A 12500-nucleotide genomic window follows, 5' to 3' on the forward strand; every position below is an offset into this window, starting at 1 on the left:
CTGTATACCATTTACGTCAGGCCCATACTGGAGTATGCAGCACCAGTTTGGAATCCACACCTAGTCAAGCACGTCAAGAAATTAGAGAAAGTGCAAAGGTTTGCAACAAGACTAGTCCCAGAGCTACGGGGATTGTCCTACGAAGAAAGGTTGAGGGAAATCGGCCTGACGACACTGGAGGACAGGAGGGTCAGGGGAGACATGATAACGTCATATAAAATACTGCGCGGAATAGACAAGGTGGACAAAGACGGGATGTTCCAGAGATGGGACACAGACACAAGAGGTCACAATTGGAAGTTGAAGACTCAGATGAATCAAAGGGATGTTAGGAAGTATTTCTTCAGTCATAGAGTAGTCAGGCCGTGGAATAGCCTAGAAAGTGACGTAGCGGAGGCAGGAACCATACATAGTTTTAAGGCGAGGTATGATATAGCTCATGGGGCAGGGAGAGAGAGAACCTAGTAGCAATCAGCGAAGAGGCGGGGCCAGGAGCTATGACCCGACCCCTGCAGGACAAGTATTACATTGGATCATGACATTCCTGACAGTAAAGAAACACAAGAAGAAAAGACAGGAGGAACACTGCAGTAGGTCTGTTGTCCCATACTGGGCAGGTCCCTTAAAACAACATGTGTTGGTCACAGACCGGGTGTCGGAGTGGGTGTTTGTGTTAAGTGGGGTTCCACAAGGGTCAGTCCAGGGTCCGGCGCTGTTTCTTGTTTGCGAGAAAGATATGACAGAAGGGATAGATTCAGAGGTGTCGCTGTTGATGTGAAACTAATGAGGAGAATACAAGTGGAAGATGAAAAGGTAAACCTACAAGGGCATCTGGATAGGCTGGAAGCCTGGTCTGACAAATGGCTCCTGGAGTTTAACTCCAGCAAGTGCAAAGTTATTAAGCTTGGGGAAGGACAAAGGAGACCACAGACAGAGTACAGCCTAAGAAGTCAGAGGCTGCAAAACTCACTCAAGGAAAAGGATCTTGGGGTAACCATCTTACCAAACACATCTCCTGAGGTGCACATCTTCCAAAAAACTGCTGCAGCATACAGGTGCCTGGCAAACCTAAGAAAGGAGTCATTCACGACACTACACCGTGTATGTCAGGCCCATATTGGAGTATGCAGCGCCAGTATGAAACCCACACCTGGTCAAACACCTCAAGGAATTAGAGAAAGTTCAAAGGTTAGCAACAAGATTAGTCCCGGAACTGAGGGGTCTGTCCTTCGAGGAGAGGTTAAGGAACCTCAACCTGACGACACTGGAGGACAGGAGGGATACTGGGGATATGACAACATATAAAATGCCGAGAGGAATTGACAGGGTGGACAGAGACAGAATGTTTCTGAGATGTGACACAGCAACAAAGGGACACAGCAACAAAGGGACACAGCAACAAAGGGACACAGCAACAAAGGGACACAGCAACAAAGGGACACAGCAACAAAGGGACACAGCAACAAAGGGACACAGCAACAAGGGGACACAGCAACAAGGGGACACAGCAACAAGGGGACACAGCAACAAGGGGACACAGCAACAAGGGGACACAGCAACAAAGGGACACAGCAACAAGGGGACACAGCAACAAGGGGACACAGCAACAAAGGGACACAGCAACAAAGGGACACAGCAACAAAGGGACACAGCAACAAAGGGACACAGCAACAAAGGGACACAGCAACAAGGGGACACAGCAACAAGGGGACACAGCAACAAGGGGGCACAGCAACAAGGGGACACAGCAACAAGGGGTCACAACAAGGGGTCACAACCGGGAGTTGAAAGCTCAGATGTGTCACAGGGATGTTAGGAAGTATTTTTTCAGTAGTACAGTTGTCAGGAAATGGATTAGTCTGGAGAGTGATGTAGTGGAGGTAGGATCTATGCATAGCTTTAAGAAGAGGCATGATAAAGCTCATGGAGCAGGGAGAGAGTGGACCTAGTAGCGGCCAGTGAAGAGGCGGGGCCAAGGGCTGTGACTCTACCCCTGCAGCCACAATTAGGTGAGTACAAACAACACACTGCGGGGAATAGACAAGGTGGACAGAGATAGGATGTTCCAGAGAGGGGACACAGGAACAAGGGGTCACAACTGGAAGCTGAAGACTCAGACGAGTCACAGGGACGTTAGGAAGTATTTCTTCAGTCATAGAGTCGTCAGGAAGTGGAATAGCCTAGCAAGTGAAGTAGTGGAGGCAGAAACCATACATAGTTTTAAGAAGAGGTATGACAAAGCTCAGGAAGCAGAGAGGGAGAGGACCTAGCAGCGATCAGTGAAGAGGCGGGGCCAGGAGCTGAGTCTCGACCCCTGCAACCACAATTAGGTGAGTACAATTAGGTGAGTACACACACACACACACACACACACACACACGCTCTCACTTTCTCTCCATATTTGGTCTCAGACCTGAAGAATGACCTGTCTGTCCACCCCACCCTAGGTCTCCTGCCTCGCAACAGACCTATGGCAGGCTGTGATCCACGACCTTAATACCTAACACTCAAATTCTTTCTCATAACCTTGAAAAAACACAGTCTGAGACCACGTATTTGTTTTAAAGACCATGTATATGGTATTTAAGACCAGTTATGTGGTCTTTAATGCCACCTATGTGGTCTGTAATACCACGTATGTGGTCTGTAATACCACCTATGTGTTCTGTAATACCACCTATGTGGTCTGTAATACCACCTATGTGGTCTGTAATACCACCTATGTGGTCTGTAATACCACCTATGTGGTCTGTAATACCACCTATGTGGTCTGTAATACCACCTATGTGGTCTGTAATACCACACAGACATAATCCTGGAACTTGAACACACAGACATAATCCTGGAACTGGTACACACAGACATAACCCTGGAACTGGTACACACAGACATAATCCTGGAACTGGTACACACAGACATAACCCTGGAACTGGTACACACAGACATAATCCTGGAACTAGTACACACAGACATAATCCTGGAACTGGTACACACAGACATAATCCTGGAACTTGAACACACAGACATAATCCTGGATCTGGTAAACACAGACATAACCCTGGAACTGGTACACACAGACATAATCCTGGAACTGGTACACACAGACATAACCCTGGAACTGGTACACACAGACATAATCCTGGAACTAGTACACACAGACATAATCCTGGAACTGGTACACACAGACATAACCCTGGAACTGGTACACACAGACATAATCCTGGAACTGGTACACACAGACATAACCCTGGAACTAGTACACACAGACATAATCCTGGAACTGGTACACACAGACATAATCCTGGAACTGGTACACAGACATAATCCTGGAACTGGTACACAGACATAATCCTGGAACTGGTACACACAGACATAATCCTGGAACTGGTACACATAGACATAATCCTGGAACTAGTACACACAGACATAATCCTGGAACTGGTACACACAGACATAACCCTGGAACTGGTACACACAGACATAATCCTGGAACTAGTGCACACAGACATAATCCTGAAACTGGTACACACAGACATAATCCTGGAACTAGTACACACAGACATAATCCTGGAACTGGTACACACAGATATAATCCTGGAAGTAGTACACACAGACATAATCCTGGAACTGGTACATACAGACATAATCCTGGAACTAGTACACACAGACATAATCCTGGAACTTGTAAATACCTGGTCTGTCAGTATGTACTGTATGTGACACCACTGCCGCCCTCTGGCGCCCTCTACCACCCGCTGCTGCCCTCTTGCGCCCACTGCCGCCCTCTGCCACCCACTGCCACCCTCTGCCACGCACTGCCGCCCTCTGCCACCCACTGCCGCCCTCTGGCTGCCTCTACCACGCACTGCCGCCCTCTGGCGCCCACTGCCGGCCTCTGGCGCCCTCTGCCACCCACTCCCACCCATTGCCGCCCAGTGCCATCCTCTTGCGCCCATTGTCGTCCACTGCCACCCTGTGGCGCCCACTGCCACCCATTCTGGTGAGTTGAAGTCTCTCCACCCAAATTCATTCTCTCTCTCTCTCTCTCTCTCTCTCTCTCTCTCTCTCTCTCTCTCTCTCTCTCTCTCTCTCTCTCTCTCTCTCTCTCTCTCTCTCTCTCTCTCTCACCTACTGACTCACACATCATCAGGTGAGTGTCACCCGACACTTGCTGGCAGGTGTCAGGTGACACTGTCCTAGCTGGGACTGTTGTTGTCAAGTAGCTAGGAAGCCTAGCACTGTAATGTTTCAGTAGCTAGGAAGCCTAGCACTGTAATGTTTCAGTAGCTAGGAAGCCTAGCACTGTAATGTTTCAGTAGCTAGGAAGCCTAGCACTGTAATGTTTCAGTAGCTAGGAAGCCTAGCATTGTAATGTTTCAGTAGCTAGGAAGCCTAGCACTGTAATGTTTCAGTGGCTAGGAAGCCTAGCACTGTAATGTTTCAGTAACTAGGAAGCCTAGCATTGTAATGTTTCAGTAGCTAGGAAGCCTAGCATTGTAATGTTTCAGTGGCTAGGAAGCCTAGCACTGTAATGTTTCAGTAACTAGGAAGCCTAGCATTGTAATGTTTCAGTAACTAGGAAGCCTAGCATTGTAATGTTTCAGTAGCTAGGAAGCCTAGCACTGTAATGTTTCAGTAGCTAGGAAGCCTAGCACTGTAATGTTTCAGTAGCTAGGAAGCCTAGCATTGTAATGTTTCAGTAGCTAGGAAGCCTAGCATTGTAATGTTTCAGTAGCTAGGAAGCCTAGCATTGTAATGTTTCAGTAGCTAGGAAGCCTAGCATTGTAATGTTTCAGTAGCTAGGAAGCCTAGCACTGTAATGTTTCAGTAGCAAGGAAGCCTAGCACTATAATGTTTCAGTAGCTAGGAAGCCTAGCATTGTAATGTTTCAGTAACTAGGAAGCCTAGCATTGTAATGTTTCAGTAACTAGGAAGCCTAGCATTGTAATGTTTCATTAGCTAGGAACCCTAGCATGTTTCAGTAGCTAGGAAGCCTAGCATTATAATGTTTCAGTAGCTTGGAACCCTAGCATTGTAATGTTTCAGTAGCTAGGAAGCCTAGCATGTTTCAGTAGCTAGGAAGCCTAGCATGTTTCAGTAGCTAGGAAGCCTAGCATTATAATGTTTCAGTAGCTAGGAACCCTAGCATTGTAATGTTTAAGTAGCTAGGAAGCCTAGCATGTTTCAGTAGCTAGGAAGCCTAGCATGTTTCAGTAGCTAGGAAGCCTAGTATGTTTCAGTAGCTAGGAAGCTTAGCATGTTTCAGTAGCTAGGAAGCCTAGCATGTTTCAGTAGCTAGGAAGTCTAGCATGTTTCAGTAGCTAGGAAGCCTAGCATGTTTCAGTAGCTAGGAAGCCTAGCGTGTTTCAGTAACTAGGAAGCCTAGCGTGTTTCAGTAGCTAGGAACCCTAGCATTGTAATGTTTCAGTAACTAGGAAGCCTAGCATTGTAATGTTTCAATAACTAGGAAGCCTAGCATTGTAACGTTTCAGTAGCTAGGAAGCCTAGCGTGTTTCAGTAGCTAGGAAGTCTAGCATTGTAATGTTTCAATAACTAGGAAGCCTAGCATTGTAATGTTTCAGTAGCTAGGAAGCCTAGCATTGTAATGTTTCAGTAACTAGGAAGCCTAGCATTGTAATGTTTCAGTAGCTAGGAAGCCTAGCACTGTATTGTTTCAGTAGCTAGGAAGCCTAGCATTGTAATGTTTCAGTAGCTAGGAAGCCTAGCATTGTAATGTTTCAGTAGCTAGGAAGCCTAGCATTGTAATGTTTCAGTAGCTAGGAAGCCTAGCATTGTAACGTTTCAGTAGCTAGGAAGCCTAGCATTGTAATGTTTCAGTAGCTAGGAAGCCTAGCATTGTAATGTTTCAGTAGCTAGGAAGCCTAGCATTGTAATGTGTCAGTAACTAGGAAGCCTAGCATTGTAATGTTTCAATAACTAGGAAACCTAGCATTGTAATGTTTCAATAACTAGGAAGCCTAGCATTGTAACGTTTCAGTAGCTAGGAAGCCTAGCATTGTAATGTTTCAGTAGCTAGGAAGCCTAGCACTGTAATGTTTCAGTAGCTAGGAAATCTAGCATGTTTCAGTAGCTAGGAAGCCTAGGATGTTTCAGTAGCTAGGAAGCCTAGCATGTTTCAGTAGCTAGGAAGCCTAGCGTGTTTCAGTAGCTAGGAAGCCTAGCATTGTTATGTTTCAGTAACTAGGAAGCCTAGCATTGTAATGTTTCAGTAGCTAGGAAGCCTAGCATGTTTCAGTAGCTAGGAAGCCTAGCGTGTTTCAGTACTAGGAAGCCTAGCACTGTAATGTTTCAGTAGCTAGGAAGCCTAGCATTGTAATGTTTCAGTAGCTAGGAAGCTTAGCATTGTAATGTTTCAGTAGCTAGGAAGCCTAGCATGTTTCAGTAGCTAGGAAGCCTAGCATGTTTCAGTAGCTAGGAAGCCTAGCATGCTTCACTAATTAGGAAACCTAGCATGTTTCAGTAGCTAGGAAGCCTAGCATGTTTCAGTAGCTAGGAAGCCTAGCATGTTTCAGTAGCTTGGAAATCTAGCATGTTTCAGTAGCTAGGAAGCCTAGCATGTTTCAGTAGCTAGGAAGCCTAGCATGTTTCAGTAGCTAGGAAGCCTAGCATGTTTCAGTAGCGAGGAAGCCTAGCATGTTTCAGTAGCTAGGAAGCCTAGCATGTTTCAGTAGCTAGGAAGCCTAGCATGTTTCAGTAACTAGGAAGCCTAGCATGTTTCAGTAGCTAGGAAGCCTAGCATGTTTCAGTAACTAGGAAGCCTAGCATGTTTCAGTAGCTAGGAAGCCTAACATGTTTCAGTAACTAGGAAGCCTAGCATGTTTCAGTAGCTAGGAAGCCTAGCATGTTTCAGTAACTAGGAAGCCTAGCATGTTTCAGTAGCTAGGAAGCCTAGCATGTTTCAGTAGCTAGGAAGCCTAGCATGTTTCAGTAGCTAGGAAGCCTAGCAGCTGCGATACCTTAGACCGGAAGTTGGTCTCCTTGAACCGGAAGTGACTTTCTTGCCGTGTGCCGCCATGATGTTTGACGTCACCGTGTTTACATTTGTGACGTCACCAGTGTTTATACTGGTGACGTCGCTGCATTGACGTCACTGGTGTTTACATTCACGTCACCGGCGTTTACATTGGTGACCTCATCACTTACACTGACGTCACTGGTGTTTACAATGACCTCACCGGCGTTTATATTGGTGACGTCATCACTGTTTACAACTGACGTCACTGATGTTGCATGACGTCACTAGTGTTTACATCGGTGACGTCACTACTGTTTACATTTACCTAGAGTATACCAGGAGGTTGTTTCGGGGGGTCAACGCCCCCGTGGCCTGGTCTGTAACCAGGCCTCGCGGTGGATGAGGACCTGAACAACCAGGCTGTTACTGCTGTTAGTTAGTTTAATATGTTTATTATGCACCCCATACCCATCCTGTGGGCGGTAGTCAAAAGATTACAGAGGTACATAATGGGTCCAGGGACTGGGCCTCAAAGTTTTGATAGCTGAGCAAGCTACAGAGGCAATGAACTCACAATTTACAAAGGTAATGAACTCACAATTTACAAAGGTAATGAACTCCAGGTAGGTCTAGTCACAATCATTACAAGTTACAAAGGTATTTACAGATTACAGAGGTACACAATGGGTCCAGGGACCGGGCTCCAAAGTTTTGATGGCTGAACTAGGTACAAGGTAATGAACTCACAAGTTACAAAGGTAATGAACTCACAAGTTACAAAGGTAATGAATACTGTAAGAATGGTTACTTACGTTTATACATGGCTGCAATCATGAACAAATTTTAGAGTAATGAGCAATTCACACTTCCACACCCGGTCACAACTGTAGTGAGTTATTGGTGCAAATGTTGATTGCTGAGTCTCTCTCACACACACACACACACACACACACACACACACACATACAAATTCATACACACACACACATAAACACACACACACACACACACACACACAAACTCATACACACACGCACACACACTCATACTCACACACACTCATACACACACTCACACTCATACACACACATTACTGCTGGCCGCACGCAAACTGACGTACGAACCACAGCCCGGCTGGTCAGGTACTGACTTTAGGTGCTTGTCCAGCGCCTTCTTGAAGACAGCCAGGGGTCTTGAAGACAGCCAGGGGTCTTGAAGACAGCCAGGGGTCTTGAAGACAGCCAAGGGTCTTGAAGACAGCCAGGGGTCTTGAAGACAGTCAGGGGTCTTGAAGACAACCAGGGGTCTTGAAGACAGTCAGGGGTCTTGACAGTCAGGGGTCTTGAAGACAGCCAGGGGTCTTGAAGACAGCCAGGGGTCTTGAAGACAGCCAGGGGTCTTGAAGACAGCCAGGGGTCTTGAAGACAGTCAGGGGTCTTGAAGACAGCCAGGGGTCTTGACAGTCAGGGGTCTTGAAGACAGCCAGGGGTCTTGAAGACAGTCAGGGGTCTTGAAGACAGTCAGGGGTCTTGAAGACAGCCAGGGACCTTGACAGTCAGGGGTCTTGAAAACAGTCAGGGGTCTTGAAGACAGCCAGGGGTCTTGACAGTCAGGGGTCTTGAAGACAGTCAGGGGTCTTGAAGACAGCCAGGGGTCTTGACAGTCAGGGGTCTTGAAGACAGTCAGGGGTCTTGAAAACAGCCAGGGGTCTTGAATACATCCAGGGGTCTTGAAGACAGCCAGGAGTCTTGAAGACAGCCAGGGGTCTTGAAGACAGCCAGGGGTCTTGAAGACAACCAGGGGTCTTGAAGACAGCCAGGGGTCTTGAAGACAGCCAGGGGCCTATTGGTAATCCCCCTTATGTATGCTGGGAGGCAGTTGAACAGTTTTGGGCTCCTGACACTTATTGTGTTATTTCATTGGGGATATGTTGCATCTCCTGCCGAGTCTTTTGCTTTCATAGGGAGTGATTTTCGTGTGCAAGTTTGGTACTAATCCCTCTAGGATTTTCCAAGTGTATATTACGCATCTTCCTCGCCTGCGTTCCAGAGAGTACAAATCAAATGACTTCAACTGTTCCCAGTAGTTTAGGTGCCTCATCGCACTTATGTGTGCCGTGAAAGTTCTCTGTACATTCTCCAGGTCTGCAATGTCCCCAGCCTTGAAGGGGGCTGCTAGTGTACAGCAGTATTCCAGCCTAGAGAGCACGAGCGATCTGAAGAGAATCATCATGGGCTTGGCATCCCTAGTTTTGAAGGTTCTCATTATCCATCCTATCATTTTCCTAGTGGATGAGGTAGATACATTGTTGTGGTCTTTGAAGGTTAGATCCACGATCTTTGAAGGTGAGATCCACGATCTTTGAAGGTGAGATCCACGATCTTTGAAGGTGAGATCCACGATCTTTGAAGGTGAGATCCATGATCTTTGAAGGTGAGATCCATGATCTTTGAAGGTGAGATCCATGATCTTTGAAGGTGAGATCCATGATCTTTGAAGGTGAGATCTATGATCTTTGAAGGTGAGATCCATGATCTTTGAAGGTGAGAACCTCTGACATTATCACTCCCAGGTCCTTCACATTAGTTTTCCGCTCTGTTGTGTGGTTGAAAGTTGTTTTATACGTTGGAGTTAACGATGATATCATTGGTGTTTATATTGACGTCACCACTGTTTACATTGACATCACCACTGTTTACATTGACATTACCACTGTTTATATTGACATCACCACTGTTTACATTGACATCACCACTGTTTATATTGACATCACCACTGTTTACATTGACATCACCACTGTTTATATTGACATCACCACTGTTTACATTGACATCACCACTGTTTATATTGACATCACTGTTTACTTTGACATCACCACTGTTTATATTGACATCACCACTGTTTACATTGACGTCACCACTGTTTACACTGACGTCACCACTGTTTACATTGACGTCACCACTGTTTACATTGACATCACCACTGTTTATATTGACATCACCACTGTTTACATTGACATCACCACTGTTTACATTGACGTCACCACTGTTTACATTGACATCACCACTGTTTACATTGACGTCACCACTGTTTACATTGACATCACCACTGTTTACATTGACGTCACCACTGTTTACATTGACATCACCACTGTTTACATTGAGTCACAACTGTTTACATTGACGTCACCAATGTTTACATTGACGTCACCAATGTTTACATTGACTTCACTAAATTGTACTTACCAATTTGTTGTCTAGGGGTCGAATCGATTGGTACTAGTGAAGACAATGTAAAGAAGGAGGAGGAGATGGAAGAGGAGGAGAACATAGAGGAGGAGATGGAAGAGGAGGAGAACATAGAGGAGGAGATGGAAGAGGAGGAGATTGAGGAAGAGGAGATGAAAGAAGAGATAGAGGAGAAGATGGAGGAGAACATAGAGGAGGAGATGGTGGAGGAGGACAGTGACCTTTCTACTGTGTTGCCAGCACTCACCAGACTAGCATCAACCACACTACCTGTCAACCACACTACCTGTCAACCACACTACCTGTCAACCACACTACCTGTCAACCACACTACCTGTCAACCACACTACCTGTCAACCACACTACCTGTCAACCACACTACCTGTCAACCACACTACCTGTCAACCACACCACCTGTCAACCACACTACCTGTCAACCACACTACCTGTCAACCACACTACCTGTCAACCACACTACCTGTCAACCACACTACCTGTCAACCACACCACCTGTCAACCACACTACCTGTCAACCACACTACCTGTCAACCACACTACCTGTCAACCACACTACCTGTCAACCACACCACCTGTCAACCACACTACCTGTCAACCACACTACCTGTCAACCACACTACCTGTCAACCACACTACCTGTCAACCACACTACCTGTCAACCACACTACCTGTCAACCACACTACCTGTCAACCACACCACCTGTCAACCACACCACCTGTCAACCACACTACCTGTCAACCACACTACCTGTCAACCACACTACCTGTCAACCACACTACCTGTCAACCACACTACCTGTCAACCACACTACCTGTCAACCACACTACCTGTCAACCACACTACCTGTCAACCACACCACCTGTCAACCACACTACCTGTCAACCACACTACCTGTCAACCACACTACAGGTAAACCACACTACCTGTCAACCACACTACCTGTCAACCACACCACCTGTCAACCACACTACCTGTCAACCACACCACCTGTCAACCACACTACCTGTCAACCACACTACCTGTCAACCACACCACCTGTCAACCACACTACCTGTCAACCACACCACCTGTCAACCACATTACCTGTCAACCACACTACAGGTAAACCACACTACCTGTCAACCACACTACCTGTCAACCACACTACCTGTCAACCACACTACCTGTCAACCACACCACCTGTCAACCACACTACCTGTCAACCACACTACCTGTCAACCACACCACCTGTCAACCACACTACCTGTCAACCACACTACCTGTCAACCACACTACCTGTCAACCACACTACCTGTCAACCACACTACCTGTCAACCACACTACCTGTCAACCACACTACAGGTAAACCACACTACCTGTCAACCACACTACCTGTCAACCACACCACCTGTCAACCACACTACCTGTCAACCACACTACAGGTAAACCACACTACCTGTCAACCACACCACCTGTCAACCACACTACCTGTCAACCACACCACCTGTCAACCACACTACAGGAAACCACACTACCTGTCAACCACACTACCTGTCAACCACACTACCTGTCAACCACACTACCTGTCAACCACACTACAGGTAAACCACACTACCTGTCAACCACACAACCTGTCAACCACACCACCTGTCAACCACACTACCTGTCAACCACACTACCTGTCAACCACGCTACAGGTAAACCACACTACCTGTCAACCACACTACCTGTCAACCACACTACCTGTCAACCACTCTACCTGTCAACCACACTACCTGTCAACCACACTACCTGTCAACCACACTACAGGTAAACCACACTACCTGTCAACCACACTACCTGTCAACCACACTACCTGTCAACCACACCACCTGTCAACCACACTACCTGTCAACCACACTACCTGTCAACCACACCACCTGTTAACCACACCACCTGTCAACCACACCACCTGTCAACCACACTACCTGTCAACCACACCACCTGTCAACCACACCACCTGTCAACCACACCACCTGTCAACCACACCACCTGTCAAACACACCACCTGTCAACCACACTACCTGTCAACCACACCACCTGTCAACCACACCACCTGTCAACCACACCACCTGTCAACCACACCTGTCAACCACACCACCTGTCAACCACACCACCCGTCAACCACAGCACCTGTCAACCACACCACCTGTCAACCACACTACCTGTCAACCACACTACCTGTCAATCACACTGTCAACCACACCACCTGTCAAACACACCACCTGTTAACCACACT

The 12500-nt window shown here is 46.9% G+C and overlaps 1 protein-coding gene across 8 annotated transcripts in view; it reads left to right on the forward strand.

Moving 5' to 3' along the window:
• The window catches only part of LOC128694093 (uncharacterized), a 188012-nt gene that overhangs the window by 87914 nt on the left and 87598 nt on the right, over positions 1 to 12500 (forward strand). For 2 of the 8 annotated variants that reach the window (XM_070093802.1, XM_070093805.1), the window contains exon 2: positions 3587 to 4000. The exons of 4 other annotated variants lie outside the window; for them this stretch is intronic. The gene's annotated coding sequence lies outside the window, so the exon portion shown is untranslated. The remainder of the gene's footprint in view (positions 1 to 3586; positions 4001 to 12500) is intronic. 2 more of the 8 variants (XM_070093804.1, XM_070093803.1) reach the window with 2 other exon arrangements.

Source organism: Cherax quadricarinatus, chromosome 43 (assembly GCF_038502225.1).
Source record: "Cherax quadricarinatus isolate ZL_2023a chromosome 43, ASM3850222v1, whole genome shotgun sequence".
NCBI lineage: Eukaryota > Metazoa > Arthropoda > Malacostraca > Decapoda > Parastacidae > Cherax > Cherax quadricarinatus.